General features: G+C 45.8%; 1 pseudogene; it reads right to left on the reverse strand.

Annotated features, from left to right (window-relative positions):
- Positions 1 to 3,041: 3,041 nt before the first annotated feature.
- LOC139358363 (uncharacterized) lies at positions 3,042 to 12,544 on the reverse strand (annotated as a pseudogene).
- Positions 12,545 to 21,922: the final 9,378 nt, after the last annotated feature.

Genomic DNA, 21,922 nt, shown 5'->3' on the forward strand with positions numbered 1-21,922 from the left:
TATGGATTCATTTGATTTATCCACTCCTCAGTTGATGAACATTTCTGTTGTTTTCTACTTTTTGTTGCTATAAACATTTGTGTACTACTGTGTGTAGCATTTGTTTTGTTTTCTTTTTGGTAAATACACAGGAGTGGAATTGCTGCGTCATGTGCTGAGTCTATGTGTAACATTTTGAAGAACTGCCAGACTGTTTTACATTTTGAAATCTCACCAGTGGTGTAGAAGGGTTCCAATTTTTCCACATATTTTTATCCATTCTTCAGTTGATAAGCACTTAGGTTGTTTCTAATTCATGGCTATTAGGAATAATGCTGCAATGAACATGAAATTGCAGATGTCTCTTTTTGACATCCTGATTGAAATTCCTTTGGACATATATCCAGAAGTGGGATTGATGGATCATAGGGTAAATATGTTTATAATTTCCTGAGGAAGCTTCATACTGTTTTCCAAGATGGTTGTACTAATTTCCATTCCTACCAGCAGTGTACAGGGTTTCTTTTTCTCTACGTCCTCATCAACACTTATCTTCCATCTCTTTTTATGATAGCCCTAGTAAAATGTGTGAGGTGATATCTCAGTGTGGCTTTGATTTGCATTTCTCTGATAATTAGGAATGTTTGTGATTTTTTCATGTACCTGTTAGCATTTTTGTATGCCTTAGGAAATGTCTATTCAGGTTCTTTGCTTATTTTTTTTAATAAGCATAATTTTTTTCTTATTTTTGAGTAGGTTGAGTTACTTATATATTATTATATGAGCCCCCTTATCTGATGTATGGTTTAAAAACGTCATCCCATTTGTGGGATCTCTTCATTCTATTATTGCTTTTTTCCTGTGGAAAAGCTTTTTAGTTTTACGCAATCTCATTTGTATGTTTTTGCTTTTGTTGTCTGTGCTTTCGGAATAATCTACAGAAAATCATAGCTCAGGCCAATGTCAGACAGACTTCTTCTCTATCTCCTTGTGGTAGTTTTACATTTCAGTTTTTAATTTTGATTTGATGCTTGTATAAAGAGAAAAATAAAAGTCAAATTTTATTCTTCTGTATGTGGAGAGTCAGTTTTTTCTATACCATTTATTGAAAATAATTTTCTTTCTTCCTTGTGTATTTTTTAGTTATTTTATCAAAAAACCGATTGACCACAGACATGTGGATTTATTTATGGGTTCTATATCCCTTTTCACTGTTCTACGTGTCTCTTTTTATGCCACTGCTATGCTGTTTCAATTACTACAGCTTGGTCATATAGTTTGTAATTGGGTCGTCTGATGCCTCCAGCTTTATTCTTTTTGTTCAAGATTGCTTTGGTCAGTTGGGGTCTTTTGTGGTTCCATACAAATTTCAGGAGTAATTTTTCTATTTCTGTGAAGAATGACATTGGAATTTCATAGCGCTTACATTTAATCTGTAGATTAGTTTGGGTAGCATTGACACTTTTAAAATGCTAATTTTTGAATTCATCAATAAAGGATGTCTCTCCATTTATTTATGCTATTTTAATTTTGTCATCAATGTGCTATAGTTTTCAGTGTGCAAATCTTTCACGTTCTTGATTAAATTTACTCCTGTCTTTTATATATTTATATATCTGTTTTGATTCTATTATAAATGAAATTGCCTTATCAGTTTATTTTTCAGGCAATAGTTTGTCATTATTGCATAGAAACAATAATGGTATTTGTATATTGATTTTGTAACTATTAACTTCATTGAATTTCTTGATTGGCTTTAACCATTTATTTTGGTGGAGTCTTTAAGATGTTCTCTATCTTAAGATTATATTTTCAGAAAACAGAAACAATCTTACCTCTTCCTTCCCTATATGCATTTATTTTATTTCTTTGTCTTGTGTAATTGTTCTGGCTAGGCAATTACACATAATGTTTTCAGCATTTGTAATTTTACATCAAATCCATTCATTGTAACACATTGATTGCTACTTTTCAACTAGTAAACCTGGACATTTATCACTACTCTTCCCCCAGTACAGGAGTCCATGACGTGGTGTGGGCCCTACTGGGCCACAGTCCAGGGCAGGCTTGGTGGAGGTTGTCTCCTGCAAGAATCCGCGGCTCTGTGGAGGAAGAGTTCTCCAGTGCCTTAGTCCAGGGTGAGGCAGGGGTGGGGCTCCTTCAGTAGCTCAGTCCAGTGCGCTGCCCTGCAAGGGTCCTCCTGTGCAGGAGTACACAATGCGGCCGGAGTCCTACTGTGCCTTAGTCCAGGATGCCGGGTGCTGGGTCCTCCGGTGCCGTTGTCCAGGGTGCGGGGAGCTGGGTTCTCTGATGCCATAGTCCAGGGCGCGGCGGAACAGGAGTCCCGTGGCGCAGTAGTCCAGGGCGCGCTGGACTGTGGATCCTCAGGTGTCACAGTGCAGAGCGCCACAGGGCGGAAGTCCTGCCTTGCTATATCCAGGGTGCAGCCGAGCGGGGGTTCTCTTGTGCAGGAGTCCAGGATGGGACTGTGAAGGAGCGGGAGTCCTCCGTGTAGGAGTCCTGGGGTGTAGGAGTCCAGAGCGCAGTGAGGCTGGGTACTCTCATGCCATAGAGTAGGGCATGGCGGGACAGGGATCCTGCCCTGAGATAGTCCAGTGCTTGAGTCCACAGTAATGCAATGGTCCTCCAATACTGGAGTTCACGGCCTGGTGGGGTCGGGGTCATTGCCTGACTTAGTTCAGGGCATACCAGGGCGGGGGTCCACAGTTGCCACAGCGAGGACCTCGGAGGAGTGTGGTTCCTGCCTTGCTGTAGTCGGGGGAACAGGGGGCAGGAGTCCTCTCTTGTCAGAGTCTCTGGCACGGTGGGGCTGGGGGTTTTCCTATTCGATAGCCCACGGGGCGGTGAGGCTGGGTCCTCCTGTGCCTTTGTCCAGGGCACAGGGGGGCCAGGGTCTTCGGTGGTGGAGTCCATGGAGCGACGGGATTGGGGTCCTCCAGTGCTGGAATACAGCCCATGACGGGTAAGCGGTGTTACTGTGCCGGAGTCGGTTTGCAGGGTCCTCCCCTGCCCTAGTCTAGGGGGAGACGGGACAGGGTTTTCTAGTGTAGGTGTCCAGGGTGCGGGGGGACAGGAGTCCTCTGGTGCAGGAGTCCAGGACGTAGCCAAGTGGGAGTCCACCAATGCCAGAGTCCAGGGCTCTGCGAGGCCAGTTTTCCCCATGCCAGAGTGTAGGACGCGTTCAGGCGAGGGTCTTGGCGTGCGGTAGTCCAGGGTGCGGTGGGGCAGGAGTGGTCCATATCTCCATGGCGGGGGTCCCTCTGTGCTGGAGTCCAGTGCTCAGCGAATCGGGGGTCCTGCCGAGCTGTAGTACAGGGCACGGCAAGGTATGGGTACAGGGGGTGTGGGTCCTCCTGGGTCTTGGTCTAGGGCCTGACAGGACTGGGGTCCTGGAGTCCACGAGGTAGCCCAAGTTGCCGCAGGACCTGGTCCTCTGGAAACACAGTCCAGCGCGCTGAGGGGCAGGAGTAGTTCAGGGCGAGCCAGGGCCGGAGTCCTCCAGAGCCAGAGTCCAGGGTGTGGAGGGGCGGGGGTTCTGCAGTGGCACAGTCCAGGACACCGCGGGGCGGGGTGGGGCAGGGCGGGGATCCTCCGGTGCCTTAGTCCAGGGCGGAGAGGTCCTTCAGCAGCATAACTTAGCTCTTGGCATTGCAGGGGTCCGTGGAGCCACCGGTCCGGGTCCTCCCGTGTTTTAGCCCAGGGCTGGGAGAGGACAGGGTCCTCCTTTGCCCTAGTCCACGGCATTGTGAGGCCCGGCTCCTGAACACTTACTGTCTGTGCCACAACCGCGGCGGGGGAAAACTACACCATCTCAGGTAAGCCTAACAGAGCAGCTGTCCTTAAAAGATTCCCAGTTGAGCGTGGCTTGGAGAAGGCCTGAGAAGTGTGCCCTTAGATGGCTTCAAGGGCTCTGAGCAGTGTTTAAGGAATCCAGCTGACCTCAGTTACTCCAAGCCCTTTTCCACTCAGCAGAACTTCTCGCCAGGGGGTCCCCCATCTGCGGAGCCCTTTCATCATCCCAGATCCCCACAGGGTGGACTCCCTCTCATCCTCACGATCTCAGCTCAGGCCTCATTCATCACCCCATTCCTGGCTCCAGGTCTGGCCCAGAAGAAATGGGTCAGATTAAGAGCTCAATGTGTTTCCATGGTCACTTTTCTTCAGCCCTCCTTTCTTTGTGCCAACATCTATCTTTGGGTTTCTGGATAAAGTTTTCAGCAGCTGCATGCAGCTCCATTTTTCTTACCAGGTAAGAGACTGTGCTTGAGTCCGCAGTAAGGCAATGTTCCTCCAATGCTGGGGGACTCCTAAAGTCTTCCTGAAAACAAAGGCACAATGCTTGTGACCAGAGAACTCCCAGTCCTCTCCCTGCATAGGAAAACTGGACTTCTCCGGAAGGCTCTAGTTCCTGGCAAATCTCTAGGGCCACTTAATTGCGCTGTCCCCCACCTTTGCTTCTGGTTCTGAAGGGACTGAAGTTGGGAATCCTTTCTAAGTCTCTACACATGGAGCCCTTCTTTTGTGGGAATGTTTTGTCATACACTAGGATTCTCATTTACCTTTCAGGGCCTTCAAGAATCCTGATGTGCTTTGGCTTCTGTTCCTGGAAGGGAGGCCACTGAACTGCTCTGGAGCTGAAGTTCAAATAGTCATCACTGTTATTAAACCTTTACATAGCATGTTCTTTCTTTCTGGCAGGCTCGTGGTTTGCTTGTATGTAGATGGGCTTGGATGTAGATGGAGTGGTTTGCATCCTCATTAGGTAACACCCTCAATCTTTCATGCTGAGATTGGCCATTTTATTTGTAACTCACTGTACTATCCATTTGCTCTTCCAGTGTCCCTTGGAAGGATACAGAGTGTTCTGTAGAATGCCATAGAGACCTGGGCTTAGGGAAAATATTTGACCCAAAGTCCGCCAACTCACATGAGTATCTCCCCACAACTTGTACAGGGCTAGTCTCTGGGTATATAGGAAATGAAACCGTGCCTGAGCAGATGTTACAAACACCCTCCCCTGAGAGATTCCAGGGCTGCTTTATTCAAGCAAAACAGTGTGCTCTAATAAGCTCAGAATTGAGAGAAACAAGTTTTCATTCCATCTTTCTTAAAAACTCCCTTTGTAACTTTAGACATAATAATAACACTGCCTGGGTAGTGAACACCTCTGTGCCAAGAAGTATGATGATCGTTGCCTGAGCTGTAATTCTCACCATAGTCCTGCAGGAGAGCTGCTATTACTGCTTATTACACAGATGGGCAGCCTGAGGCTCAGATGGAGTTAAGTGGCTTAATTGGTAGCAATAGAGACAGGATTTGAACCCAGGGCTGCCTGATCACCAAACGTAATTGTATTCAACATGATGCACTTAACACTTCTGGCCCTCCCTTGAAGATGGTGGCTTGTCTCTCTTTCTGTAGGCAAATGTCATGTCATAACAATATTAAACAATTACAAGTAATGTCCCTATCTGCTTCTACACTGCCTTTGAAATATTATTTTAGATCTGCCAAAATAAAATGCAAACTCATTAACAAGAAAGGAGGTTGCACGCATCCCTGCCTTCCTGAGTAGTCTATTCACCCAAAGACAAAAGGATGACCAGCCTCCAGCTGGGATATTCAAAGACACAGTCACCCTGCCATGCAGCCTGAGGCTGGTGAACGTCCAATCTCCTTTTTAAGAGGCTTGTGGCATGAGCTCTTCAAACGTACAACCACAAAGGAAAGGCACAGCTGGTGTGAGCAAGGCTGATAAGATGGACATTTTGTCTGCTTCAAGGTTAGAATCCTACCTATCAAATGTGGTTATCTGACCTTCACAATGCTGCAGTCCAGCTAAGGCCTGCAAATATTCCTCCACCATTTACTATGGATGAAACAATAATGTGCTGTGGGGAATCCAGTTACACACACACATGCGTGCACACACACTGCTCCTGCTGTCTCAGAGCTTCTAGGCTGGCAAGGAGGAGGTGCAAACACTAGTAGGTAAGTCCACCATCAGTACGAAGCTATCATCTAGTTATCAACTAGATCCAACAAGGTAGAACACAGTATGATAGAAGCAAACAAGGTGGAGATGAGATCTGACTCCCTTTCCCTTATGAAACTGATGATGGAATAGTGTATGAAAGACTTGCCTGAATGAATCTCATATTTTCCAGTGTTTTCTATCCCCGTGATTGGAACTTTTATTCATCTATATCATTATCCAAAAGGAAAAAACAGGAGATTTTCCTAAGACCATTCTCTGTCTTATCCCTCATATCCCCAAACTTCACCAAGCCCTGCCCACTTTTACCTCCTCGGTTTCTCTCCAGTTGCTCTGTTTTCTCCACATGCACTAGCGATACCTTGGCTACATGAAGACCACCAGCAGCAGCCTGGGCAACCAGCACCCTGTGGACCTGCATAGGGTGCATAGATTATGTCCAAATGATAGAATAATCCAAATCTGTTTGCATGGGGCATGGTGTGGCTATCTGAGAAAAACCTGGCTTTTATAGGAAGGAGAAAGGAGAATGCTTCTTGAGGGGAAGAAACCAACAGGAATGTGCCTCAGGGAAAACTCTCCAGAGGGGAGTGAGTTGTAAAGAGTATTTTGGTAGTTTGCATGTTTCTTGGGTTCCTTTGGCCTGTAGAGCTACCATTTATTCATTTGACAAATATTTGGGTGGTCGACTCCAGGGTTCAATAGTGAGCAATATGCACAGAATTTCTTCCCTAGTGGAGCTTTGAGTCTAACAGAAAGAGGTGACGTTATTCACGGAATTATGTAATAAGGGGAAGTGCAGCAGACCCAGGTGTGCTGCAAGAGCCTGGGAAGATGGACTGACCCCACGAGGGAGGCAGGAAAGGCTGGCCCCAGGAAGGAAGCAGCACTTGAGCTAAAATCAGGGAGAAAACTAGGGAAAGACACAGCATTCAGGAGGAAGTAGAAGCTGGCCCATGAAGATGGTGGTGTGGAGAGGTGCACCAATACCCAGGTCCTTGGATTTATTGTTGAGCTGCTGAACTAAGCAATGTTGGCTCTTGCCCAACCTCTGCACTTCTTGTTTTGCAAGATTATACATTTTTTTATTTAAAAGCTAGTATCAGTTGGGATCTGTTGCTTTTCTGAGGCCCTGTCCTGTGAGGTAGACAGGGGGCCTCATGGTACTCTGCGGAAGCTAAAGATGGAGAAGAGTTTTGGAATGCCTGCAGAAGAGAACCTTTAATGGATCATTTAAGAAGAGGGTGCTACCCCTAGACTGCCCAGATTCACTTCCCAGCTTTGTGACCTTGGACTCTCTGTGTCTGTTTTCCAATCTGAAAAATGGAATAATGATAGTATCTGCCTCTGCTTGCAAGACCCTGACCTATCAGACCAACTACCTTTTCACTTGGAACTCTTCTCCTACACCGTACCCCAACCGGACCGCTCATTAGCACTTTACATTGGCCTGTTTTCCGTTTTGAGATTTCGCTCAAGACATTTCCCTCGTCAAAATTAACTTGGTCCGTCTGCCCCTATTGGAATTCAACCCATTCTCCAGAAATCAGTTCAAATTGTATCACCAGAAAGCCTCTCTCAATTACCTCCACCCTTTTTCATTCTTTGGGCCATTTCTGCCATGATTTCTTATGTTTTTCTTTTTTGCTACATATTGGCATTGGTACATATAATCTCCACTTCCACTCAAATGTGAAGTTATTGCGGACAATCCCTATGGGTATAGTCCTATCCCAAGAGTCCTGGGCAGAGGGTCTCCCTCTTTCACCCAGGCTGGAGTGCAGTGGTGCAACCAGAGCTTACTGCAGCCTCAACCTCCTGGGCTCAAATGATCCTCTCACCTTAGCCTTTCCAGTAGCTAGTACTAAAAGGCAGGCACCCCCATGCTTGGCTAATTTTTGTATTTTTCATAGAGATGGGGTTTCACCATGTTGCCTTGCTTGGTCTCAAGCAATCCACCTGCCTCAACCTCTCCACATCCTGGAATGACAGCATGAGCTACCACACCTGGCCACATGCCGAATACTTTAAAGTCATTTATGCCTGACGCTTCCAGGGCATACAGAAGTATGGTGGCATTAACCGACACGTTAACCAATTGCCTTGCTTACTCTTCTTTTGACTCAGTTTATAAATTTTCTTAATTTAAATTTTAATTTCAACATGAATGCATCTTTGAAATAAATAAAATAATCTCTTTGAATATTTGACATAATGTAGAAGAAATTGACAAATGGACATCTCTACTTCATTTTCCATCTCAAAATAGGGTAGAAATACACTCCCCTAAAGTGATCCCATATATTACATAGCTATCTTGCTGTGGTTAATGTAGGATGTTTCTGCAATATCACGTGCATGACAGGGCATATCCAAAAATCATTTGAGTGAAAATAATACTAGATTCTAGAAAGTATCTAGGCACTTAAGAGCAGGCGGTGATGATGTTAATTAACAATAACAATGTCAAGGGGCTGGCTTTTGCCCTTCCCTAATAAACATAAAGAGCATAGAAACTCAGCAAATTTGCTCTTATTGTCTTCATGGTTTGGATTTTGAGTCAGTAAATGCTTTCCACAGGGGCCATCTTGTGAGTCATCCTGTCATTTTGCTGTGTCCCGTCTTCATCCTTGCACTTTTCCCTTTCTCCCACTTTGGCGTGGATTGAGAGGAGTATTATGCTGATGGAATTCCCTATCCTGACTTGCCATCTATTGGAACTTCCCTCAACTTTTAAAATGCTTCTTGATATGGTTTGGATTTGTGCACCCTCCACTCCCAATCTCATGTGGAATTGTAATGACCAGTGTTGCAGGAAGGGCTTGGTGTAAAGTGATTGGATCATGGATGTGGTTTCTAGTGGTTTAGCCTCATCCCCCTAGTGCTGTCTGAAGACAAAGTTCTCCTGAGATCTGCTTGTTTAAAAAGTGTGCAGCACCTCCCCTGACTCGTTTCAGCCGTGTGAATATGTGCTTGCTTCCTTTTCGCCTTCTGCCATGATTGTAAGTTTCCTGAGGCCTCCCTATAAACATAAGTCTGTACAGCCCACAGAACTGTGAGCCAATTCAATCTCTTTTCTTTTTGAATTACCCGGTCTCAGGTATGTCATTATAGCACTGTGAGAACAGACTAACACACTCCTCCTCAGAAAGCATTCAATTCAGCTTTGTCTAAACGTATGCCAGCTGTCCTGGGGGATTATCTTAGCCAATCGTTCTTCCTCTTCAGCAAGATCTATTTGCTGATCACAGCTTGACCTATAGTTCCTACCATACTTCTCAGTAACAAGTAGCCCATAACATCTGTAGGGACTTCATTGAAATCAAAGAGGTTCCTTAGTTCTTTACTTTATTAGCAGCCATTAGGAAAACCGATCAACTTTCTCATTTAATAAGATGTCTGTTGCTTTGAAAAATTGCTCAAAAGAAGCAAGGAGAGGCTTACTTAAAGATATCACTATAGGCATGGCATGCTGGTCCACACCTGTAATCCCAGTACTTTGGGAGCCTGAGGAGAAAGGATCAGTTGGGACCAGAAATTCAATACCAGCCTAGGTGACATGGCCAAGTCTCATCTCTACAAAACAAAACAAAACAAAATACAAAAAATATGTAGGCACGGTGGCACGTGCTTGTATTCCCCCTTACTCAGGAGACTGAGGGTGGAGAATCACTGAGCCCGGGGAGGTTGAGACTGCAGTGAGCCACGATCATGCCACTCTACTCTAATCTGGGTAACAGAGTAAGAGCTTGTCTCAAAAAAAAAAAAAAAAAAAAAAAAGACTGTCACTATACTATGTGTAACTGTTCTTAATTAGTATAACTATTAGTATAACTAGGTATTTCCCAACAGTGGAAACTCAAAACAGACTAAAGTTTTGTACATCAAGATGAATTGTCATAGTCAGTTAATTCCTTTGCTTACAACTGCCCAATAAATGGATGAGGAGTCACTTCAATAAATAAGAAGGGTAAACAGCACGTGGGGCCTGTAGATGCCTTTTGCAGGGCCCTCTTTTTCTCTTCCTCAAGTTGCAATGTGTGTATTTCTCTAGGTGGGCAAGTCATAGACACTGTCACACTAGATCAGAACCTGGAGAGAGATATACAGGTGCCATGTTTACATCTGCAGAGTGGGAACAAGCCCAGAGAAATCAAGACGATTGAGCAGAGAGCTTCCATACTGGAATTAAACCAGCTGTGCAAAATATCACACTTATTGAACAAAAAAACATTGTACCATCGAAATAACTGATTTAACTAAGAAGTAAAGGAACTGATGCCCCAACAGAGCACAGAGAGCCACACAGACAGGAGCTGCATTTCAAACAAGGTCATTTCTGTTGTCTCCACCCTGAGTTAAGTGTCTCTTCTTCACCCTTCCTTACCAAAATTCTGCTGGATCATCATTTTGTTTTCTTTTTTTTCTTTTTTGTACTTCACTTCTTTGAGAAAATATAAACCAAAATCTTACATAAAACAGGAACTGAACTTTTGACAATGTTCGCCATTGAAACAAACAAAAAAAAAGTTTCTATTATTTCTCATCTCTGTGCTATCCACTGCAGTAGCCAATAGCCACAGGTGACTATTGAAATTAAATTTAATTCAAATAAAACAAAATTTAACATAAGCTGGTTAGTTGGAGGAGGCCTGAAATGTTTCGAAGATGAAAATGGTTTGAGAAACAACTTTTTTTTTTTTTTGAGACGAGGTCTCGTTCTGTTGCCCAGGCTGTGGTGCAGTGGCACGATCACAGCTCACTGCAACATCCATCTCCCATGTGCAAGAAATTCTCCTGTCCAGTCTCCCAAGTAGCTGGGAATACAGGCACACCCCACCACGCCTGGCTATGTTTTTGTATTTTAGTAGAGATGGGGTTTCCCTGTGTTGCTAAGGCTGATCTTGAACTCCTAAGCTCAGGCAATCCACCTGCCTTGGAGTCCCAAAATGCTGGGATTACAGGCGTGAGCCACCACACCTGGCAATAAACAACATATTTAAACACTGGAATGTTATGCAAATATTCCAGGCATGGTTCGGAAAAACAATTAATCTCACAAAAGTTGCTTATGTTATTATATAGACTAAGAGACCAAGATTCTCCAGGACACTTACTATGTTACGTGTGTGAAGTACAATATAATACCATATATAAATTGTGACCTCAACTCAAGTCCCCGTCTTTTCATATGGAAAATTCTATTAATTATACTGCCCTTCCCCTTTTTAGGTTTTCTGCAGGAGTTAATACAATACACTTTGTCAAATGCTTAATACCATGTGCAACACTGGTAGGGGAGATATAAATGACAGCTTAAGTGCTTAAAAAAATTCCCAGTTCGCATTAAGTACTCAATAGATTGGGTTTAACATCATGAGTGCATGTGTTTCTGGAGCAATGCTCCTCTTGGGCTGGGTGGTGCCTACACAGAGAAAGACTCTGGCCTCTTCTCATCCACATGTATCTGTCTTATGCCTGGTTCCCATTCCCAGATCCTTGCTGAAACAGTGAAGGGTGATGGGCACCTCAGGGCAACTAAGTTGCTCCCTAAACATCTTCCCCCTCCCAAATGCTCCTGTGGTCTTTAGCATTTAAGAGGAATCTCTCACACTCTCAAGGGGCGATCCTCTCATGGAAGGCCAGTGGGGAAGAGGCTGCGGGAAAGGCCAGGCTCTGTGCACTTCCCTGACAGCTGCAAATGGTTCTGTTTCCAAGCCCACAGGTCACTACAAAGAAGGCAATGTGTTTGATATAATAATGTCATTCTTTGGTGCCTCAGTCCACACTGGCATTTTAATACTCCTCGAGTGGATTGCATGGTGGTCGATTAAAAGATATGTCTAACTGGAACTTGTGAATGTGCCTTTATTTGGAAAACACTCTGCAGATGTAATTAAGTCCAGCACCTTCAGATAAGGGCATCTCATCTTGGATTAGGATGGGCCCGAAATCCAATGACAAGTATCCTTATAATAAAAGCGGCAGGTAGTGGCTCACACATACAATCCCAGCACTGAGGAAGGTCCAGTTGGGAGGATCGCTTGAACTGCAGGCGTTCAAGACCTGCCCGGGCAACATGGTGAGACCCTGTCTTTCCAAAATATGTATAAAATATAATAGCCAGGCTTTATGGCACCTGCCTGTAGTCCAGCTACCAGCTAATCAGGAGGCTGAGGTGAGAGCATAGCTTGAATCTAGGAGGTTGAGGCTTCAGTGAGCTGTGATCATGACACTGCCCTAAAGCCTGGGTTGCCCCTGGCCCCTCCACAACCTGCGCTAGAAGAGCTGGGCCCTGGCTCTGGGAACCATGCAGCCTCTGAGGTGGGGCTGAGCGCCAGTTCCCGTCTTCCTGCAGCTGAGGACCAACACCCTGACTTCGGTGCCCTGGAGGCTTCTGGCCCAAGGGACCCCACTGCTGGTGGCGCTGGCAGGGTCGGAGTTTGCCACAGCTGCTGCAGGTTGCCACTGCAGCTGAACCTACAGCAGAGGCACGCAGGGTGTTCCCAGACCGCCTGGGGATCGCTGAGGGCACGGCCCTTTCACCATAGAGTCAGCTCTTTCTTGCAGGCACCCAGAGCAGGGTGTTCATGCGCTGGGCATAGGGCAGCCTCCAGGAAATGGTTGAGTAGCCGGTTCCCATCCTCCTGCAGCTAGGCCTGACCACCCGAATTAGCCGCTGGGCGGCTTCTGGCCCTGGGGTCCGCCTGGCTGCTGTAAGAGCATGGTCTTGGGTCGCCACCAAGGCTGCTGCACCCATGTGCAGTGGCTGCTGCAGCTGAGCCCATGATGGAGGCTGGCAAGGCGTTTCCCAGACAGCCTCAGGGTCATGGAGTGGACCACTATCCCAGCCTAGGGTCTGCGGTTCCTTTGCCTGCGCCCAGAGTTCCGGGTCGCAGGCACTGGGAACTGTGCAGCCAGGGGGACTGGGCCAAGGGCAAAGGTTTCTGCCCTGCGGCTGCTGCAGGGCTGACTTCCTGAATTCGGTGCTGAGATGGCGTTGGCCCCGGTGTCTGGGCTCTTGGTGGTGCAGGCAAAGTGCCCGGTTGCTCTGCTGCTGCCGTGCCCTTGTACAGGTGGCAGCTGCAGCTGAGCTCTCAGGAGAGGCCGGCAGGGTTGGTCCCATAAAGCGTGAGGATCGCCCAGTGCACCGCTGTCCCAGCCTAGGGTCCATTCTTCCTTGGCCCGCGCCCAGAGCTCGGGGTTTCAGGCGCTGGGCCCTGTGCGGCTGCCTAGAATAGGCAGAGCGGCAGGTTCCTGCCCTGGAAAGGCCTCCAGCCATGGAATCCTCACTGCTGTTGGCAGGCGCTGAGCACAGTGCAGGCGCTGGGATGGGGCTGAGCTGCAGGTTTCTGCCCTCTGGGGGAAGGTTTCCGCTGCTGGGGGGCCGACCGCCTGAGTCAGGTACCTCAGAGGTCTGCACTGCGGGTGGCTTGCACAGGGTCCGCGGCTGCCACAGCTGCTATAGTTCACTGTGTGCACTTGGCAGCCGCCCCTGACCCCACCGCTGAGGCTGCAGGGCTGGTCCGGTCCCAGATGGCCTGAGGGTCATTTGCCCGCACCCAGAGCACTGGGTGGCGGGCGCTGGGCACTGTGCAGCCTCCAAGAATCCGCCGAAGGGCAGGTTCCCGCTCTCCTGCAGCTGTGGGCTGACTGCCTGACTTTGCCACTACGTGGCATCTGGCTCTAAGGTTTCAGGGCCGCTGGTGTGGCAGGCAGAGGCCGGGTTTGCCACTGCTGGGCGCCACGAGCAGGTAGCAGCTGCAGCGGAGCATTAGACCGAGGCTGGCAGGGCTGACCCCAGATGGCCTGAGGATCTGAGAGTGCAGGGTCTTCCCACCCTAAGTCCGCTCTTCCTTTGCTCTTATCCAGAGCGCGTTGTGTGGGCTCTGGGCTCTGTGCAGCCGCCAAGATAGGGCTCAGCATCGGATTTCCACCCTGCTGCAGCTGGAGGAGGAACACCTGAATTAGCCGCTGAGGCAGCATCTGGCCCTGGGGTTCCTGCTGCTGGTGATGCAGTCAGGGTCAGGGTTGGTTCCAGGTGGCAGCTGCTGCTAAACCCATTGCGAGCCTTAGGGTCACCAAGTTCACCGTCCTTTCATGGTAGTATCTGATCTTTGGCCCGCGCCCAGAGTGCAGGGTCGCCTCGCTGGGCATTGCATAGCCTCTGGGAGCTGTGTCAGCGGCAGTTTCACGTCCTCCTGCAGCTGCATGGCCTAAGGTCTTAGGGGCCGAGGCACACTCTGGCCCTGCTGTCCACGCTGCTGGTGGCGGGGACAGGGTCAAGGGTTGCCACTACTGCTCCCATGCGCTGTCAGCAGGTGGCAGTTGCAGCTGAGCCCACAGCTGAGGCTGTTGAGGCTCTTCCTAGATGGTCAGAGTGTCGCCGAGTTCACCGACAGGCCACCCTAGGTTCTGCTGTTTCTTGGCTTGCACCCAGAGCGCCCAGTCACGGGTACTTGGCCCTGTGCAGCCACAGGGATGGTGCTGAGTGCAGGCTCCCGTCTTCCTGAGAAGTGAACCGACTACTGGAATTAGGCCTTGTGGTGGCATCTGACTCTAGGGTCCAAGCTGCTGGTGGCATGGGCAGGGTCAAAGTAGCCTCCCTTGCTGCTGGGCGCCATTTGCACTGTCCTCCGGAACAGGCTGGTCTGTGCTGTGTATGGTCAGTGGAGTCTTCTCTGGACATTCTTCACTGATATCTGCTGACGTGGCTCATCTTCTCTTTGATTTTGCATGTATTGGCACCCACTGATGCAGTTTCTGGTCACCCAATGCCATTTCCCTCTAGCCTCCTAGACCTCACATTCTGAGGCCAGCATGATCCACCGGGGGCCTCCACTGGTCCAGTCAACCCACTTATGAGTCCCCCTCCCACTAAGCTTGGAGAGACTGGATTTTCAGGCAGCACTCATAAGCTGAGAGTAAGGGAATTGATCTCTAAGGCACCTCCCGCTGTCCTGCCACTCTGTCATTCCTGGGCCACCCTATGTGCACTAGAGAAGACACCAGCCTCCATATTTTCTCATCTTTCTTGGTCTATTTTTTCTTATCTATCTCTTTGAGCGAGTCCCAGGAGGATGCTGGGGCTGAATACCTGATCAGAGACACAGGCAGTGCCATAGTCACTGAGAAAGTTCACATCTCCTGGGAACTTTCTCCTTCCTGTGTAGTTCAAAGCTCTTCTCTTCCTCTTGTTCATAGAAATTCCCCTTACATTAAACCTTTGACTAAAACAATCCCTTCAGCTTGATAAAATTTTAGACAGGATTATTTCTGATTCTAGTCTCCTTTTCTTTTCTTTTCTTTCTAATATTCTAGAAATGTTATCATTGTAAATTCTTTCTCTGCCTCTTTGACATAGACATCTTTGTAAGAGCTCACTTGCCAGTTTTACACTTCAGAAATGTCCATTTCAAGAACCTCAGTGCCATCCCTTTGAAATATAATTCTCAAGAAAGATAACACCATTATCTCCCAGACTCCATGAGAGAGTAAGAGCAAAATTTTGGTGGGCATATTGATCTAATTTGTAAAATTACCTTCTGTCATAAAGATAAAAAGATAGTTTAGCATTCCTTTGGAAAAAGACAACTAGCAAAGAAAGGTGGTCTATGATCTCCCCCTCATCCCAACTCTTAAAATCTATACTGCTGTTTGTTTCAGTGGAGCTGAGTTCAGACTAAGTACTGGCCTCTTTACCCTTTTGCGATAACCTTCAATAATAGCTTTTTTATGTGTTTAACTTTGGTGCAATTTTTTTCTTTGACAATTTCCACCCTAACTAGAACTTTCATTAAAGTCATAGTAGGATTCAAGGCAGCCAAACTTGACTCACATACGTAAAAAATCTCTTTAGGATTTAGAAACCCACATTCTCTTCAATAAATTGTTTCTTGAGACTATTGCCTTATTCAAACTGTCTAGGTCTTATTTTGGCATTGAAAAGGAGAATGCCAATTTTTAAATAAATCTCTGCTCGCTTTTAATTTCTGCTATCACAATTTTATTGCTTTCCATGGCTGAACAAGGAGAAGAGTAGAACACAATTTTAAATTAAATTTTATTTCATTTTTACTATTACAATGGTTTTGCTTTCTGTGACTGGAAAGAGAAAACTCGAACAAAGCAGTCTAGTCTATAAAGAGACTAGAACAAAGAATCACATCTCATTAATACATTTCAGAAAGTTACTTCCATTTAACATCAATGGTGTCATTTAATATTCTTAACCTTCCTATCAACTAGACACTATTATTACCTCTATTTTATAGGACATTAAGTCTTAGATATCATATCTAATCAACTGAAGGTCATGTAGCATAGTAGATATGAGAGGTGTACAAAGAAACAATGACATTAGAAGCAGAGGAGGGAGAAGGATTAAAAGATTAAACCTAGGTCAGTTAAGAGAAAAAGAAAAACGAGGAGGAGACAAATTCTTGTAAGAAAAAAATGATCGAGGCCGAGCAAGACAGTGGTGCAGACCTCTCCTGCTATCACACCCCTATAGAAACATCAATATGAGCAACTGTCTACATGTGAAATTATCATTACGAGAACAGAACCTCAATGCATGAACAAGGTTATGAAGCATGTTTGGACTGAGAAGATGAGTAAAACCATGGCTTAGACAGTGAGCGAACCAACTCTGTGACTGTGATACTCCTCCCTCAGGCCATTATGGTACCATCTGCAGAAACTCCCACAGGGCTTATAGTTTTACATTGAAAAAAGTCAGCAAGAGGTTGATATTTGGTTTTTTCACTATACTGAGTGCCTTCACAGTAGACTCACTCCTGTATCAGCCCACAAGTGGCATCATGAGTGCCAAAAGGGATGAACCATGTGAGGATGCTAAGGACATAAGAGGAGGTGAGGCTAGCAACAGCCTCATGTGAAACAACACACAGACTCTACAGGCTTGATGGCCTTACATGTTCACCCCATAGCCAGGGGACTCTGTGGATCACTCATGGGCCCATTCAGCAAATGGTGCATCAGTGGTGCAGCCATCGCAAGACTTACGTCTAATGCGGGATCTGGGCTATCTCTAATGCTGCAATGGAATACAATTGTGAGTCCACTCAAAATTTCTTAATAAGTCCACTGAAAAGTAGTCACAAAGAAACCCAGACTGAGAAGACTCAAATATCTAATTCATCAACGTGTAGACGGAGATGTATATCTAAAAATATTAATAATAGCTTAGGAAAGTTGCCTCACCAAATGGAAAAAGCAAGGTGCCAGCAACCGAACTTAAAGACATACAGATGAATGATCTGGCAGGCAAAGAATTCAAAATGGCTGTTTTAAGAAGAACCTGTGAACACTGAGAAAGTAGAAACACAATTCAGAAATCTACCAGAGAAATTCAACAAATAAATCAAAATAATGGGAAAAAATCAAATGGAAATCATGGAGCTGGAAAGTTCATTGAACACATTGAAAATCCAATGGAAAGCATTAATAGTAGAACTGATCAAGCAGAAGAAACAGTGAGCTCAAAGACAGGCTCTTTGAAAATACATAGTCAGAGTAGAATGAAAATAAAAGAGAATGAGAAGAAACAAAGAAAGTTTATGAGATTTGTGGGACAACAACAAAAGAGCAAATCTACATATCATTGACATTAAAGGGGAACTAAGAATGAAAAAGTGATAGTTTATTCAAATAGATAACAGAAAACTTTTTAAACCTGGTGAAAGATTAAAATGTTTAGGATGGTCAAAGTCACCAATCGTATTTAATCTGAATAAGGCAACCAAGGACATATTACAATTAAACTCTCAAAGGTAAAAGACAAAGAGAAGACCCTGAAAGGACTAAGAAAAGGGAAACAAATAACACATAAGAGAATTTCCATATGCCTGGCAGCAGACTTATCAGCAGAAACACTACAGGCCAGGAGAGAGTAGGATAATAGATTTAAGTGCTGAATAAAAAAAACTGTCAACTATGAATACAGTATCCAGCATAGCTATCATTTAGAAATAAAGGAGAGATTGAAACATTCTCAGACAAACAAAAAGTGAATGAATTCATTGTAATCAAACCAGCCTTACAAGAAATGCTAAATATTGTTCTTCAAACTGAAAGAAAACGGCAGCAATATGTAACATAAAATATCTGAAGGTATAAACCCACAGGTAGAAGTGAGGATTCAGACAAATTTGGAATGCACTAATATGGTAATAATTGGATGTAAACCACTTATATATCCTTAGTAGGAAGGTTAAAATACAATACAAATAATAACAATTACAATAATTTGTTAAGGAATAAGCAATACACAAAGATGTAAATTAAGACATCAGAAATGCAAAATGTGAGGGATTGATGGAGTTGAAGAGTAGAGTGGTTTCTTTTCCCCTTGTTTGAATCAAAATTAAGTTGCTATCTCTTTAAAATAACTTATTGTAAGCATAAGATGTTCTTTGCATGCCTTGCGGTAACCACAAAGCAAAAACTTTTAGTAGATACTCTAAAAATTAAAAAAATAAAACAAGAAACCAAAACACACTGATAAAGAAAACTTAACTACAAAGGAAGATAGTGAAATCAATCAATCAATCAATCAATGAAAGTATAAATTTTAAGAAAAACATGAAAACAAGTAACAAACGATGAGATTGAAGCATTGTTTATCAATACAAGAAAATCAGGAGGGCTTGGCACAGTATCTGACACATGTAAACTCACACTTTGGAGGCCAAGGCAGGAGGATTACTTGAAGCCAGAAGTTCCAGATTAGCCTGGGGAACATAGTGAGACCCAGTCTTTACAAAAATAAAAATTAAAATTAGCCAGGTGTAGTTGTGTGTACTTGTAGTCCTAACAACTTGGGAGGCTGGGGCAGGAGGACCACTTAAGACCAGGAATTTGAGGCTGCAGTGAGATATGACTGCACCACTGTACTTCAGCCTGAGTGACAAAGACCCTGTCTCTAAACAAAAATATTTAATAATAAGAAGAAGAAAGAACGAAGGAAGGAAGGAAGGAAGGAAGGAAGGAAGGAAGGAAGGAGAGAGAGAAAGAAAGAAAGAAAGAAAGAAAGAAAGAAAGAAAGAAAGAAAGAAAGAAAGAAAGAAAGAAAGAAAGAAAGAAAGAAAAAGAAAGAGAGAAAGAAAAAATAAATAAATAAAAGTTCAGGACCCGAAGCTTATACTGCTGAATTCTTCAACACATTTAAAGAGGAACTTATACTAATTATTTATAAACTCTTCCAAAAAAAAGTGAAAAGGAGGAAACTCTTCCAAACTCATTCTATGAAGACACAATTACCTTATTCCAAAATGAGACATGAACAGTGAAAAACTAAACCACAGGACAATGTCACTGATGAACATGAATGCAAAAATTCAAAACCAGCAATGCTAGCAATCGTAATTTGAAAGCACATTAAAAAGATCACTCACCATAATCAGGTTGTATTTGTTCCAAGGAGGCAAGGAGGGCTTATGATATGTCAGTCAATAAATGTGATACACCACATTTGATAAGGGAAGATAAAAATAATATAATCATTTAAATAGATACAGAAGAAGCCTTTGACAATATTCAATGCTTTTTGTAAACATAAGATCTCTTAACAAATTAGTCATAAAAAGAACATAACTCAATAAAATAAAGGCCATATATGATAACCCACAGCCAACATGATACTGAATAAGGAAAAGTTGAAAACCGTGTCTCTAAGATCTGGAAGGAGACACGGATGTTCACTTTACTAACTTCTCTTCAACACAGTACTGGAAGTCCTAGCCAGAACAATTAGGCAAGAGAAAGAAAAGACATCCAAATTGAAAAACAAAACGAAAGCCAAATTGTCCCTGTCTGCAGATGACATGATCTTATGTATAAAAAAACCCCTAAAACAGAAACAGTAAATGAATACAGTAAAGTTTTAGAAAACAAAATCAGCATAGAAAAATCAGTCGCATTTCTACACTCAACAGCAAACTATCTGAAAAAGGAATCAAGAAACCAATCGCATTTAAAACAGCTATAAAAAAATGGCTGGGAATAAACTAAGCAAAGAAAGATGTCCAAAATGAAAACTATAAAACATTCATAAAAATCAATTAAACATAGACATACAGAAAGTTATTCCATTTCTATGAATTAGGAGTATTAATACTGTTAAAAAGATCATCATACTCAATCTATAGGTCCAATACAATCTCTAACAAATTTCCAATGTAATTCTTCACAGATGTTAAAATAGATTTTAAAGATCGTTCTGCGATGTTAAAAAGATTTTTAAAACCGTTTTTTTTCGTTCTTGAGACGAAGGCTGTGGCTGAGCTCCCGCCGGCCAGTTCCCAGCAGCAGCGCATCGCCCCTGCTCCGCGCCCTGGCTCCAGGTCCGCAAGGTCACAGCCGCGCTGGGATTAGCACTGAGCCGGTCTCGCCACAGCCCCAGTGTTCAGGCTGCGACTGCGGGGAGCCGATAGCCCAGCGCTTGGAGGAGGGCGACGAGGCCTACCGCGCGGGGAGTGCCACATAGCAGCCGGGCTCTTCCTCTCCAGGCTGGCCCCGCTGGCGCAGCCCGACCGCGGCCGGTGCCTGAGGCTGGGAGACGCACTGGCCCGCGCCGGCCGCCTCCCCGTGGCCCTGGGAGCGTTTGCTGTCGCCGTGCGGCTGGAGGCGCTGCGGCCGGAGGAGCTGGGGGAGCTGGCGGGCGGCTTGGAGCGCCCTGGCCTGAGCCAGCGGTCACTGTTCCCTGGGAAGCCGGCGGCGAGCTGGAGACGCTAGGCTAGGCAGGGCCCCCCCCGGCGCCCAGGGCGCCCCGCCACCGGCTCTGCTGCCCAAGGCTGCTGCACAAGCCGGTGATGCTGCCCTGCGGGGCTGATGGTCTGCAAACACTGAGTGGAACTGGGGCCCGCCCAGCCACAGGCGCCGCGCGTGAACCTGGTGCTGAGCCGCCTGCTGGGGAGGTGCTTCCTGGCCTAGTGCCCTCTGTGCAGGCTGGAGGGTCAGGCGTGGAGCCTGCAGCCCAGCAGCAGCACCAGGCCACACTGCTCAAGTGAGACCAGGCCCTGGAGCTGTGACTTGGCTGTGGGGCTGGCCCGCCTCCCTGACCCCTGTCAGGCCGAGTGACTGGAGCTGACCTGTGGGCCCGGGCTTTCCAGCGCTTTGTCCAGGCGTAGGGGGTCACTTCGCTTGTTAAGGATGGGAAGGTGAAAGGTGGGGGCGGCCACATCCTGCAGTCAGGGTGGCAGGTGTCAGAGGCCACATGCAACCCACTGGTTTTGTCTTTTCCAGGATGCTGATAAGTTTCCCGCGGCCTCAGAGCAGCTCTGTAAGGCCCTGTAGTTGCCTTTGATTCCCTTCTGCTCTATTGAGGGGTGGGAGGATGACAAAGTGTTTTTGCTCACCCCGAAGGAAAATTGCCATGGAAGGACACACCGGTTAGTATTTGACTAGCCCAGGCAGGAGACCCGTGGTCTGCTCCAGCCATGAGACCACCTCAGGCGAAAGTAGCCTTGTGGTTGTTTTACTTCTTTTCACCAAATGGGTCTTTTTGGGGTTTGTGGCGTGTCCCATGTAAGGATGATCTCTTGGTTCTCCTTTCTCATTCACACCCGGGAGCTGAGGTGGATGGGTGGGGGGCGGGGGGGTGAGTGGCCACCTGCACCAGGTGTGAGAGAAGCTGCACCTGAGACCAGCCCCTCTGTCCTCCTCCTGCCTCTGCATCCAGCATCCCTGCAGGAGGCAGAAGGGATGAAAAGTACCTCGATATGAAAGTGCTTGTGTGTCCCTGAGGGGAGAAGCAAGTCACAGTCGAGACACTGATTGCTGTCATCAGGTACAGCACAAAGAAGGACCCCAGGACATGGGGTGCAGACGGGAGCACAGAGAGGGTGGCTGCTACTGGGGTGCACAGGCAGCTTGAGGAGGATGGAGATGGCAAACTTCACTTTG

Source organism: Macaca nemestrina, chromosome 15 (assembly GCF_043159975.1).
Source record: "Macaca nemestrina isolate mMacNem1 chromosome 15, mMacNem.hap1, whole genome shotgun sequence".
NCBI classification, from domain to species: domain Eukaryota; kingdom Metazoa; phylum Chordata; class Mammalia; order Primates; family Cercopithecidae; genus Macaca; species Macaca nemestrina.